The 13,759-nt window shown below is 39.6% G+C and overlaps 1 pseudogene; it reads left to right on the top strand.

Annotated features, from left to right (window-relative positions):
* The first annotated feature begins 1,512 nt into the window (after window positions 1-1,512).
* LOC118240816 lies at window positions 1,513-10,350 on the top strand (annotated as a pseudogene).
* Window positions 10,351-13,759: the final 3,409 nt, after the last annotated feature.

The raw sequence follows: 13,759 nt of genomic DNA, 5'->3' as shown, positions 1-13,759 counted from the left end.
TTTAATTACATACAATGAAAAAATAATGTATTGATAAATTTGAATCCTTTTTTCACTCTAAATCAAGTTGTAAAATACCTGTTATTAGATGCATTGTGAAGAGATAACTGGGTTTATTGCATGACCTGGGATAGACTGACCCTGAACTCATCACTGCTCTGTTCTTTGGACTTTGATTTTAGTGTTTGTCAGTGTTTGACCCAAGTAGTGTGTAAGTAATGAATGCTATGTCTTAGTGTTATATGTCAAATAAAACATCTGTTTCATCGTGCCTCGTCCCCACATCCTGCCTCTCCTCGTGACGTCACAAAAATAGTTATGAAATGGACTGGATCTGATAGAAATCAGTAGACTGTTCCAAAGTCATGGCACTAGAAGCAAATAAATAAATTATTAAATAAATTATTAAATAAATAGTCCCCTATTTATTTAAGACTTTAGTTGTTAAGGAATAATATTCAAAAGCAAATTATATGAAAAACTGAGATGCTTAGAGGTAGAATGAATAAAAATGAGGTCTGAAATAAGATACAACATCAATCCATGTTGTAATTTACATAAAACAATTAAGAGATGGTCTCTTTCTGTTACAAGTAAATGTAAATATGCAACCAGATCTCGATGACACTGCTGCCACTATGGCAATGTGGTTGCGTTCATAAGGAAAATGTCTGCAGCATTTTTGTATTCAGTGGCATGTGTCAGTCTCCATTGCTCTTATTGAAGTACTGCATGTATTTGACATGGACAGGTTATCCAGATTTCTTGCATAAGCTTTGGCATACCAACACACTTTTAAAATTTTCTTCCTCATTTTAAAAATAATGTTGAAATCCAAAACTGTAAAGTAGCAAATAATAAGTTGTGCATTGACCAAATGCGTTAAATGAAATCTGTTTAATATTGATTACAGCTTTTAACAATGTTGCCATTGTCTCATCCAGCTTCATGACATAACCAGCTTTTCTAGCAGTAAAATTTCACATATATAGTTAGCACATCTTAGAAATGTTTGTTTGGACAGTTGTTACCAGGGTAATACCTGACAACAACAACAAAAAAGGAGTAAAGCAACTCAATCAAAAAAGCAGTTTTTGATTTTTAAACTCACCAAATATGTATCAGATGAAATGCATTTATTTATTTGTTTATTTATTTTAGGGCTTCATTTATTCTTTCATCTTGTAAGAGATATTTAATACTTTATTCATGAGATCACTAAAATATATTTTTTAAATATTGATTAAAGTTATATGAAACAACAAAATAAAACTTTAAAATTTACTTTACATGTGGTCATTGCTCTTAACATGTCCTGAGGCCAGGGGAACCTGACCTTAAAATGACTGATTTGTTTAAGACAAATTTTGTGGAAGTTAAACAAGAATGAATCTTTGCCATCACAATTTGAATTTATGAGCTAATAATTAATTTTAAACTCACTGTTTAGTCATCACAACTACTAGTATAAAAAGGTACCATCTTTTAGGCTTCATCACTGGATAACCAGCCATGAGAGCTGTTGTTCTTGCCTTGACTCTGGCCCTTGTGGGTAAGTTATTATCAGATAATGGTTTAATTTCCTCAAAAACATGGAATGAATTGAATTAATGCCTTGAACATTTTTGTAAAATGGCTATTTACCTGTTCTTTTCTTATTTCATTTAGCAAGTCAGCAGATTAACCTCGGTAAGTTATTTTTAAGAAGAGCTAATTATACCTTAGACACACTCATAAATGTTGAATTCATTATGTATTTAGGGTATTTCAAAGTTGTAATGTCTTTCATAAGTTCCAGAGTTTGCTCCCGGTAAGACCTTTGTGTACAAGTATGACGGTCGGGTCTTGGGCGGTCTGCCTCAGGAGGGTCTGGCCAAGGCTGGTGTAAAAATCAGCAGCAAAGTTCTCATCAGTTCTACGTCTCAGAATACCTTCCTCCTGAAGGTAAAATGATTTGTCATTGCATGAAATATGAACTGTTGCTATGTAATCAAGACACATATGGCTAATTTGTGCGTTTAAGAAACTCTAACCAAGGTTTGTGATCATTTTGCACTCAGCTCTTGGAACCCCAACTCTTTGAGTATGCTGGTGTCTGGCCCCAGGATTCTTTCATTCCTGCCACTAAACTTACCTCAGCATTGAAGACTCAGCTTGTGACTCCCATCAAATTCGAATACTCTAATGGTGTGGTTGGTAAAGTATTTGCCCCTGCTAGAGTTTCCTCTACTGTTCTGAACCTGCACAGAGGCATCCTCAACATCTTTCAGCTCAACCTGAAGCAGACCCAGAATGTCTATGAGCTGCATGAGGTAAGAGAATAAATGTATTTTAATATCAGTTGATGGTTCTGTCATATTCTGATTTATCACCTTAGCTCAAAACATTTCATTTTCTAAGGATGGAACTCAGGGTGTCTGCAAAACCCATTATACGATCAGGGAACAATTCAAACCCCAACAAATTGCCGTGACAAAGTCCAAAGATTTGACCGATTGCCATGAAAGGGTCATCAAAGACATCGGTTTGGCTTATACTGAGAAGTGTGTTGAATGCCAACAGGTGAGCTCATACTTTATCAATGAGTTCAAAAGTCGCATTTAAAAGTGTGATTTAGCACATGTAAAATGTACACCTTCTAGAAGTCATTCTGTTCTCACCACAGAGACTTAAGAGTCTAACTGGAACTGCAACCTACAAGTACATCATGAAGCCCATTGATGATCATGCTCTGGTCTCTGAGGCTACAGTTGAAGAGGTCCATGAATTCTCAGCATTCAATACATTCAATGGAGCAGCCCAAATGAGAGCCAAGTATGATCTATCTGTTCATGTTTCATATCCTGTCACAACCTTCAGGAAATTTCATGGTATGAAAAAAATCTGAAAGGTTATTTCTCACAACAGCCAAACTTTGAGGTTGCTGGAGGTGCAGAACAAGCCCACTGCTCCTAGCAATGATCAGTACTCAGCCCGTGGATCCCTACGTTATGAGTTTGGCTCTGAGATTCTTCAAACCCCCATTCAGCTTCTGAAGATCAGCAATGCACAGGCCCAGGTATCATTGTTCATGTACATTAACCTACATGTATAAGATGTTTTCATATATTCATCTGAAAGAAACAACTTGTTCTCTTACAAGTGTCATTGTTTTTCTATCAAACGTTGAGGCATTTCCTTTTCTCTATTTCAGATTGTGGAGGTATTGCAGCATCTGGTTGAACACAATGTAGCTAAGGTCCATGAGGATGCTCCTCTGAAGTATGTTCAGCTTGTGCAGCTCATGCGTTTTGCAACCTTGGAGAATATTGAAGCCATTTGGGCTCAGTACAAGGCCAAACCTGCTCGCAGGTAAAATTCTTAGGAATACTTTAATGAAATAAAAGTGCAGCGTGATTTGGCCTTTTCTAAAATCCTTCTTCTGGTAGACGATGGATTCTGGATGCGCTGGCTTTTATGGGTACACCAGTGGCTTTGAAGTTCATCAATGAGAAGTTCCAAGATGATGAGCTTACCAAGCCAGAACTCATCCAAGCCCTTCCGGTCACTTTGCACATGGTCACTGCTAATCCCGACACTATCCGTATGACTGCTGTGAGTAGCTATTTTTAGCGTTATAGTAAATGTAGTTCAGCAGACACTTAGAGATCTTATAAAACCTTATAACCTTCCACTCTGTTTAATAGCGCCAGGCATTGAACCCAAAACTCAAGTCAATTCCATTGCTGCGTGAGATGGTCATGCTGGGCTATGGTTCCATGATAGCCAGATACTGTGCTGGAGTTCCTTCCTGTCCTGCTGATCTTATGAAGGTAAAACCTCTGATCTTTCCATTATGTCTATAAATCATCATATCTAGATTCAACTACTTTTCTTAATAGGCATATATATCAAATATAACTATGTCTAATTTATAAAGTTGCTCAGAGATTAAGAGAAGAAAGATTTATACTGTTAAGTATGATGAATTTCAGTGCTCCTTAATTGTAATGAATGTGGACTCAAAGCTAATACATTTCATCTCTCAAATGTTTTCCTCAGCCTATCCATGACATTGTTGCTGGGGCTATTTCCAGAGCTGATATTCGTGAAATCACCCTGGCACTGAAGGTTCTTGGCAATGCAGGCCACCCTTCTAGCCTTAAACCCATCATGAAACTCCTCCCTGGATTTGGAACCGCAGCTGCAAATGTTCCCATGAGAGTCCAAGTTGATGCCGTCTTGGCCCTTAGGAGAATTGCCAAGAGAGAACCAAACATGGTATCCATCACATGATGATAGAACACAAAATGCATTTTAGCTCATTTTGATCATGGAACTAAATCTTTTGCTCTTTTATAGGTTCAGTCAGTGGCACTGCAACTCTTTATGGATAAAACTCTTCATCCTGAACTGCGCATGGTTGCCTGCATTTTGCTCTTTGAGACCAAGCCTTCAGTGGCTCTTATGTCCACTCTTGCTGGTGCTTTGGAGAAGGAGCCCAGCATGCAAGTGACCAGCTTTACATACTCTCACATCAAGTCTCTGACCAGAAGCATGGCCCCCGATTTCATCAATGTGTAAGAATGTCTTACTTTTCAAAAATATTACTTAGTTATACTGTTGAGCTGCAAACCGCAACCCAGAAGTGACTACTTTGAATCTTACAGGGCTGCAGCAGCTAATGTTGCCATCAGAATCTTGAATCCCAAACTCAATAGACTGAGCTTCCGTTTCAGCAGAGCCTTCCGCTATGACCTTTATTTGTGTAAGTGTTAAAGAGCTTTGCTATTTTACTAAAAGAAATTGTACATCTCACTCAAAAAAATGTAAATGGTTTTATTACTGAACAATACATTTTTTGTTGCATTCAAAGCTCCTTTTCTGGTTGGTGCTGCTGGTAGTGCTTTCATCATCAATGATGGTGCCCACATCTTGCCTAGAGCCATTGTGGCAAAAGCACGTGCCTACCTGGCTGGAGCTGCATCTGATGTTCTTGAGGTAGGAGGTGCCCTGTTTGAGGATGTCAGTGAACTCATGTAAATCAGGCAGTTTGTTTCTACAACTGGGATTGCCATTTGTTATTTGAACCAGGTTGGTGTGAGAACTGAGGGACTCCAGCAAGTGCTAATGAAAATTCAAGCTGGTGACGAGAATGTTGATTGGATGACCAAGATAAAGCGAATCATGAAGGCAAGAAGCTACCATTAACACTGAATTCACTTTATTTTAATAGTTTCATCTTGATCTAATTTATCAAATATTTATACTTCCTCTTTTATTCCTTACAAACTGAAGAACTGGAAGAGCTTGTTGCCAACAAATCTGCCATTGGCCTCCATGTACATGAAACTGTTTGGACAGGAAATCGCTTTTGCCAAAATTGACAAAGCCTTAATTGAAAGTGTCATTGAACAAGCAGCACAGGTATTTAATTAAGAAACTTCTTTGTTACAAAAGTTTTTGATTGCCTTTATTAATGAAATATAAAGAAATGAATAAATTATTACATGTAAAATCTAATCTTATAATCATTCACTATTTGGAGGTTGCTACAGGGCCACGTGCACAAGAAATTGTGAAGGATATTGTTAGTGCAATGCAGACTGGGATTGATCGCCAATATTCCAAGTCTCTGCTGCCAGCTGAGGTGCGTCGCATCCTCCCCACTGCTGTTGGTCTGCCGATGGAGCTCAGTCATTACGCTGCTGCTGTTGCTGTTGCATCTATCAATAGTAGGTTTTCACCTCAATGTAACATCCCAGCTTTAAAAATGTGAATTTTAGAAATGTTTGACCAAGTTATTACCTTGATCCTTTTAGTTCATACAACCATCACACCTCCTCTACATGAAGAGACCATCACTCTTGATCAGTTATTGAAGACTAATCTTCAGTTGCGTGCTGAAACCAGACCAAGGTAGACTACCACAGACACCTTTCAAATGACTGAATCAGAAAACAAGCCAGTGAAACTGCATAAACATGTTCCTGTTGTTTGTCTTTCAGTGTTGCAATGCAGACATTTACTCTAATTGGAGTGAACACTGCCGTCATTCAGGCTGCTGCAATGGCCAAAGGAAAGCTCCATATAACTGTGCCAGGAAAACTGATTGTAAGAGCTGACCTTCCGAAACGCAATTTTAAGGTGGAGGTTTTGCCTGTTGCAGTTCCTGATCATGTTGCAACCATTAGGTAATTGAAAGATGCCTTTATTTCTAAGAAAATGTAAAACATTTAATAAAAAGGCCAAAACTGATATTACGAACCTAAAGATGTTGCATATCGTGAGCCTTGATTTTTCGTTGCATTCTGCGCCAACAGGTTTGAGACTGTGGCTGTGGCCAGGAACATTGAGGACCTCCCAGCACAGAGGGTGGTATCTCTGGCACCTCCAGTGCCCTCTGATGCTCCGCCCAGTTGGATCCCTGCTTTAATTCAAATGTCGATGTGTGATGTTGTCCCCTACATTCGCATGAAGGCATGCCTAGACATTTCCTCTCGCAATGCAGGGTTTATTGACAGCGATCTTATTTACTATATTGTTGGACAGCACACAGCTCGTATTTCAGTGGCAAGAGGTAATTATTGAGGCCAAACTATGAATAATAGTTGTTCTAATGTATTACCATTATTAATACGGGAAACATACTCTCACATACACTTTAGTTGATGGTCCTGCCCTTCAAAGACTGGAGCTTGAGGTACAACTTGGTCCTGAGGCAGCTGAAAAGCTCAGTAAAGGAATCAGTCTTGTTGAAGCTGAAAACTCAGAAGAAACTGCCATCCTGCTGAAGCTGAGGGACATACTGAAAGCTGGAATGAAAAACATCCAGACCAATTCATTGAGACCCTCTTCCTCAATTAGCAGCAATTCCAGCAGTTCCAGCAGTTCCAGCAGTTCCAGCAGTTCCAGTAGTTCATCCAGTGCTCAGACATCTGATGTAAGTCTTTAGTGTATGGCTATTGTTAAGTAGTACTCATGATTACCCATTACATTATATGACAAGAATAAATCTGTTAGCAGTTATGGGTGGTGTGCAACTCACTGTTTTTAGGATGTATATAGTTTTAAACACCAAAACGTATTGACCTGTGTTGCCTTCCAGTGCTTTTTTATTTTTGCACCTCCTCAAACACAATCTCATGAGTCATTCATTGTTTCTTCCTAGGCTACTTCTATAAATGAACCCTTCCAGAAATTCCATAAGGATAAGGTAGATCCAAAAAAAATCTCTTCAGCTTTATTTTAATTTTGTGTGTTTATATGCATTATCTTTTCCTGCATTAAAAATAAAAAATAATGAGGTTTCTACTTTTATTGCAGTACTTGGCCTTACAGGGAGTGTCAGGTACCAGCAGCTCTAGCTTTGAGAGACAGGTACAGCAAATATTTAGTTGTGAATTTAAATATGATAAGCACAATACATTTTTTTTGCTTAACATCCAGAGGACTATTGGAAGAAGTAAAGTGCCTCTTTACATTTTTAGGCTAAATTCCTTGGAGATGCTCTTCCACCTGCCATTGCCATCATTGCTCGTGCTGTTAGAACTGACCGTGTACTGGGATATCAGCTTGCTGCTTACGTGGACAAGTCCACTTCAAGAGTACAGATTGTGCTTTCCTCCATTGTAAAAAATTACCAATGGAAGATCTGTGCTGATGGTGTTCTGCCAAGCAAGCATAAAATTGCTGTAAGCCTGGCTCTCTGTAGCAGCTTTCTAAGAGAACACACAGAATATTAAAAATGTAAATATATGACTTGCATTGAGCATATCTCTTTCTTATTAGGCCAAGCTTGCATGGGGTAAAGATTGTCAGGAATATTCTGCATGTGCCAAAGTTGAGACCGGTCTGCAGCAGTCAAAACTTGCTGCCCGTTTGAAGCTGAAGTGGGATAGACTCCCAGAAGTCCTAAACATTTTGACCATCTACACCAAGAGGTACACTCAACAAGATCAAAACAACAAATGTTTTGCACTCTGCCAAACTGATTCATACTTATTGCTTGATTTACTCTTTGATTTTCTTACATCAGGGCATCAGATTACATTTTAATGGTAGCTCCTTTGGTCGGAATTTCTGCTGAGAAAGCCAATAACAAGGGCAAAGAGATTGCCTTAACTGTGGTTCTATCAGATCAGGACTCCCTGAACATTATTCTCAAGTGTCCAAAGGTGAGAAACATTTTTGTCATGGCTTTGCACAACTCAATATTTTAATACTTTAACATTTTTAATGTTGTTCATCCTTAATTGTAGATGACGCTGTCAAGGAAAGATGTGCCTCTTCTTATTTCCTTGCCCATTGGAAATGATAGAAATGTTGCAGTATAAGGAATTTAGATATTTGTGTCATTATTGAAAAATGTTCAAGTCCTGAAACTGACTCTCCAGAATGTAACAAAGTAAATAATTATGTAAAAAATAAATATACAGCATTCAAAAAGAAAACAATATCTCTTGTGTATTGTCTATTGTCTATTGTCTAGCAATTTCTAAATTTTAACCACACAAAATCCTATAAAAGTACAATTACATACCCCATTGTTGTTCCCTAAAAAAGGAACAAAGAAAACAACAAAAACAAAACCCCACACACTGCATACTCACAGACTCTGGCCCTAAAATAGTCTATAAAATCATAAAGTAAGATTAAACACCTCCATTAAATATTAATAGAATCATTCTAATATATTAAAAAAGTAAAATAATAAGTGTTTTAAAAAAACTGTAACTATGAAAAGTAACTCCGGCTAGATATTGTACTAATACCAGAAACCTCATTTTGATGAATTGTTTTCACAAAACTATATTACATTAACCATTGCCCAATACTTCACATACCTAGAAACAATTAATACAACACTTGATAAAAAGGGACCCTAATGCTAAGATCTCAATCTGATAAAACTAAACACAAGCTAAGAGAATATTCCTACGTGGAAAAAGAAAAAAAAAAACCCACTGGCTATACACTTTGATGCGCAAACACTGTATCAGGCATCCATCCTGGAAATTCACCAGTTTATGGGTTAATACTTGTACACAAGGTATATTTGCTATGAAGGCATGTGGCCTGCCACAGCCCCCTAGTCACCAAGCACACGCACAGTTAAAGTGTATAAACAATAACAAATATCTCCATCTTTCCTCTGCATTCCCTTGGAGGACTTTCAGGAGAACTTTCTTCCTTTTGCTTTGCCTCTGAAGGTTGCTTTTAATTACTAACATATATTTACTGATGGATTTTTGTAAACTTACCTCTAGTCACACCAGCAACAACAGAAATCACTTTTCAGTTGACTGGGCTAGCAGACACAACATTGTACAACCATAAAAATCTTGTTTAACCACATGGAAAATTAGCCAGCTATGAACTACATGACTAACTTTTTCACCATGGTTTTACACCACTAATTTAGGCTCACAAACAGGACAATATACTTCGACTGGTGTTTAGTAACACAGAAAACAGACAATCCTTTAATATGTATACATGTCTACTTTTTATCTGAGGTAAATCATAGGCACTTACATAACAAATTGCAATACCATACATTCTGCCTTGTTCATGTCAGAATGGAGACAGCACTTGTGTATGCCGCTCTTAAAGGGACACCACACCTAATAATGCCAACATCTGCCACCACACCCTATCCATCACCTGGCTACATGTAGTATCCAATATGCTGATCCAATATGAAGGTCTTTTGAAGGTATTTGTTTCTCCTGCAGCTAGCATCTAATTGATGATAACCAAATAGTAATACAGAAGTTAAAAAAAAAAAATTTAAAAATACATTCATGAGTCAAGCAAATCTCTGGAATTACTGATTTCCTATGTGCCGTAACTCAAGAAACAGAAGTTATTACCACATACCGTGATGGCATACAGAGTAACATGCAAATGCCAGGCATACATGACAGTATAGCATATTCCCTGATGAAAACAAAATACAGTCACGTAGTATAACACACCAAGCAGTACAGAATACTTTTTTTTAACAAGGTCCCAACAGGACCCAAATAACCAAACACTTTTTTTCCCCTTTGAACAAGGCTCCAACAGCACCCAAATAACCAATCACAGTAGTGCAGTGGCATGCAACAAATCCCAGCAGTCTATGAAAGTAACCCACTCAGAAGCCTAGTCTTTGAGAGTGATAGTCCATTTTGTTTCCGACCAACTGGTGGTGATCCTAGGTATGTGACTAGGCCTTAGTGAGTAGTGTGTTCCTGTGTGTTCCCTGTCGCAGTTGGCCTTGTCAGTATCCTGAGCTCCGAAGTCAATGTCAGGGTCAGCACAAGTCTGAGGTGTTTGCCAGTCATCATGAGCGTCCACATTGTTTGCATTCATGCCAGCAGATAGGTCCTCTGTCCCCGCGGACAGCTCACGCACTACTGATGAACATTGGTTATCTCCAGGTGGGGTGGTTAACTCCCATGTGTGGAGTGGTTGCATATTGACCACATGAAAAACAACTGCGTCCTCACCCGTATCCTCCCTTGACAATCTGAAATTCACATCTGATAGCCTTTGTAAGATGCGGTAGAGCCAGCATATATAGGGGCTAACTTAACTGTGAAATTTGCGAGTGCATCAGATTTGGGGTTGGTTTTTACTTTGACTAAGTCACCCTCATTGTAGGACACATAACGATGTCTTTGGTCTTAATAATGTTTCCGCCTAATATGACTGCTGTCAAGTGTTGCCCGAGCGTGTTCATGTGCCTCCTGGATTGACGTCTTAAAGTCTTTGGGTAGGGAACGGCAGGCTCGTCTGGACCAATAGACGAAGGTTGTGTGATCAGGTCGAGTGGAGTGTCAAGTTCACGACCGTACAACATCACTGAAGGGCTTATCCTGTGCTTTCATCTGGTGCAGTGTGCAGCGCAAAGCAGATCTGGGTTATGAACCTGTCCCAAGAAGTGTGCTTGTCACCCACATACGAGCTGATTGCAGTCTTCAAAGTGCAGTTGACACACTCTGTAGCATTAGTTTGTGGGTGGTATGCAGTAGTCAGCCTGTGCTCGGTCCCAAGTGCAGACATGACATGTTCAAAGAAGCCACTCACGAATGGAGATCCCCTGTCAGAAATAAAGTAGGTAGGGGCGCCATGACGCGCAAACACTTCGCTCAGGAATTTGTTGGCAGCGACCTGAGCAGTAGCTTCTCTCATGGCAGACACTTCCACCCACTTTGAAAAGTAATCAACAAACACAATAATATATGCATTCCCACTAGATGTGCGAGGTAGTAGGCCCACAAAATCCACTCCAGAGTACTGCCATGGTTTTTTTTGGCCGTATGGGAATCATAAGGCCAAGGGGCTTCTTCTGACTAGGTTTTATGAGCTGACACACTGTGCAGGAAGAAACGTATTGCTTGACATCCATAGGTAATTTTGGCCAGAAAAATCTGAGCCACAACTGGGCTAATGTTTTAGTGACTCCTAAGTGACCGGCCGTTGGGTGATCATGATAGTACTTCAGCAGAGCATTTCTCAAAGACAAGGGGGCAAACAACTTTAGTTGTTTCATGGGGTGGATCGCACAAGATGCTTTTGGGTCAGTATAGTAGAGCAGACCATCCTGGACAGAGTATTTTGTGGTATTGACCCCTATGCACTGACTTTCAGGTGGGTTCTCAAGGTCTCTTAGTAGCTTGCCAGTTACAGGGTCAGCCAGCTGTAGTTGTCGCAGATGCTCACGATCTGTAGAAATGACAGGAGGCAGGGCACGGAGATCCAGACTGCCAATAATCACAAAATCGGGTAGAATGTCCATTACTGCCCCATCACCAGGCAATGGATTATGAGACAGAGCATCAGACACTTTGTTCTTTGTCCCAGGCTTGTAGATTACATTTAAGTCAAAGTCCTGGAGTCGTAGTGACCACCTAGCAAGTCTACCTGATGGGTTGGGCCATGACATCAACCAGTGCCCAGATGACAGCCAAACATTCCTTTTCAGGGGTAGAGTATGGTTTCTCAGTCTTGCGTAGAGCATGGCTAGCGTATGCAAGTGCCACATCCAAACCATTCCTGTCTTTCTGCATTAGAGCTGTGCCAAGGCCTGCATCAGAAGCGTCCATGTGAATGAAGAAGGGGCGGCCAAAATCAGGGAACATTAAAACAGGTGCTGACAGCCTTTCAAGAAGTCCATCACAGCTTCACATTTTTCGTCCCAGATCAACTCAGAGGCTCAGCACGACATGTGTAGTCTTTAATGAAGCGACAATAGTAACTTGTAAGACCCAGGAATTGCCTCACATGTCTCACCATGTTTGGAGTTTTAAAGTCAGCTTTCACTTTGTCTAGGTCTGGTAGAATTCCTGATGGGGTAACATGGTATGCAAGGAAAGTGAGCTCTTTTAGGCAGAACTGACACGTCATCAGTTTTAAAGAGAGACCCGCTAATTCAAGTCTGGACAGCACTTCTCACAGGTCGGTCAGGTGTTATTCGAATGCCGGTGAGGCAACAATGACGTCATCCAAGTAAACTGCGCAGCACTTGTATACAAGTCCAACCTTGTTCATTAGCCTCTGGAACGTTGCAGGAGCGCTACAGAGGCTGAATGGGAGAACCCGAAAGTGGAATAGACCACAGTGCTAGATAAAAGCCGTCTTAAGCCTAGACTCCTCCTCTACCGAGACTTGCCAGTAACTGCAGGCTAGATCTAGCGTGGTAAGGGGACAGTACACAAATTACTGACCATTACAATGTAGCATTCATTTCCACTACAATCTCTACCATACTGAAATGTAATCAATTAGTTATGAGTAATAAAAATTGTTATATAGTAAATAGTTATGGTAGTTTGGCATAACAAACTATTACATGTTGATGATATGATCAATATGATTCTATTGCAGGCATTATTAAGTACTAAACATGTAAGTAATGATGAGCGGTACGGAGGCGGACGGATGTACGGAGAAGAGCGAGATTTATTAGGGGCAAATCCAGAGTTGTAGTTTTTGGAGTAGTCCAGGGTCATAGAACCAATATGGAGATAACGGGGATACATGATGAACCAAAAACACAAGTATATGAAGGCAAACAGAGGAAGCAGGCTACAACAAAAAGTAGGAAATAACACACGGGCTAACAAACGCAGGCTTTGAAAAACAGACAGGCTTTCTAAGCCATCCAAACACATAAACGCAATGAACAGCAAAAACACAGCGTATCAGACAGGGTTTAAATACATGAACTTTACATGGTAGAAACGAGGGACAGACGTGAGCAATCAAACGAGGGCCAGAGAAAACGAAACTACGGCATGGAACTAAAATACACACTACAGGGAAAACATGGAACATAGAAGCTGGGAGGGACTAACTGTGACATTGTTAAATATGTCAAACTACCATAACTAACTAACTATTTACTATAACAATTATTATCACTCATTACTAACTGATTACATTTCAGTATGGTAGAGCTTGTGGTGGAAATGAAGGAAAAATCCACGTAGGAAATCAGTAATTACAGAGGTTTGCTTTACTCATGAATGTATTTTTTTTTTTTACTTCTGTATTACTATTTGGTTATTATCAATTAGATGCTAGCTGCAGGAGAAACAAATAAATTCAGAAGACCTTCATGTTGGATCAACATACACATCAGCTAGCATAACTGAAAGAAACATCACGATATTGGATACTACATGTAGCCAGGTGATGGATAGGGTGTGGTGGCAGATGTTGGCATAATGAGGTGTGGTGTTCCTTTAAGAGCGGCATTCACAAGTGCTGTCTCCATTCTGCCTGGCAT

This window comes from Electrophorus electricus, chromosome 26, assembly GCF_013358815.1.
Source record: "Electrophorus electricus isolate fEleEle1 chromosome 26, fEleEle1.pri, whole genome shotgun sequence".
Taxonomy (NCBI): Eukaryota; Metazoa; Chordata; class Actinopteri; order Gymnotiformes; family Gymnotidae; genus Electrophorus; species Electrophorus electricus.
The sequence above is the reverse complement of the archived record's forward strand: the minus strand, read 5'-3'. Positions and strand labels throughout refer to the sequence as shown.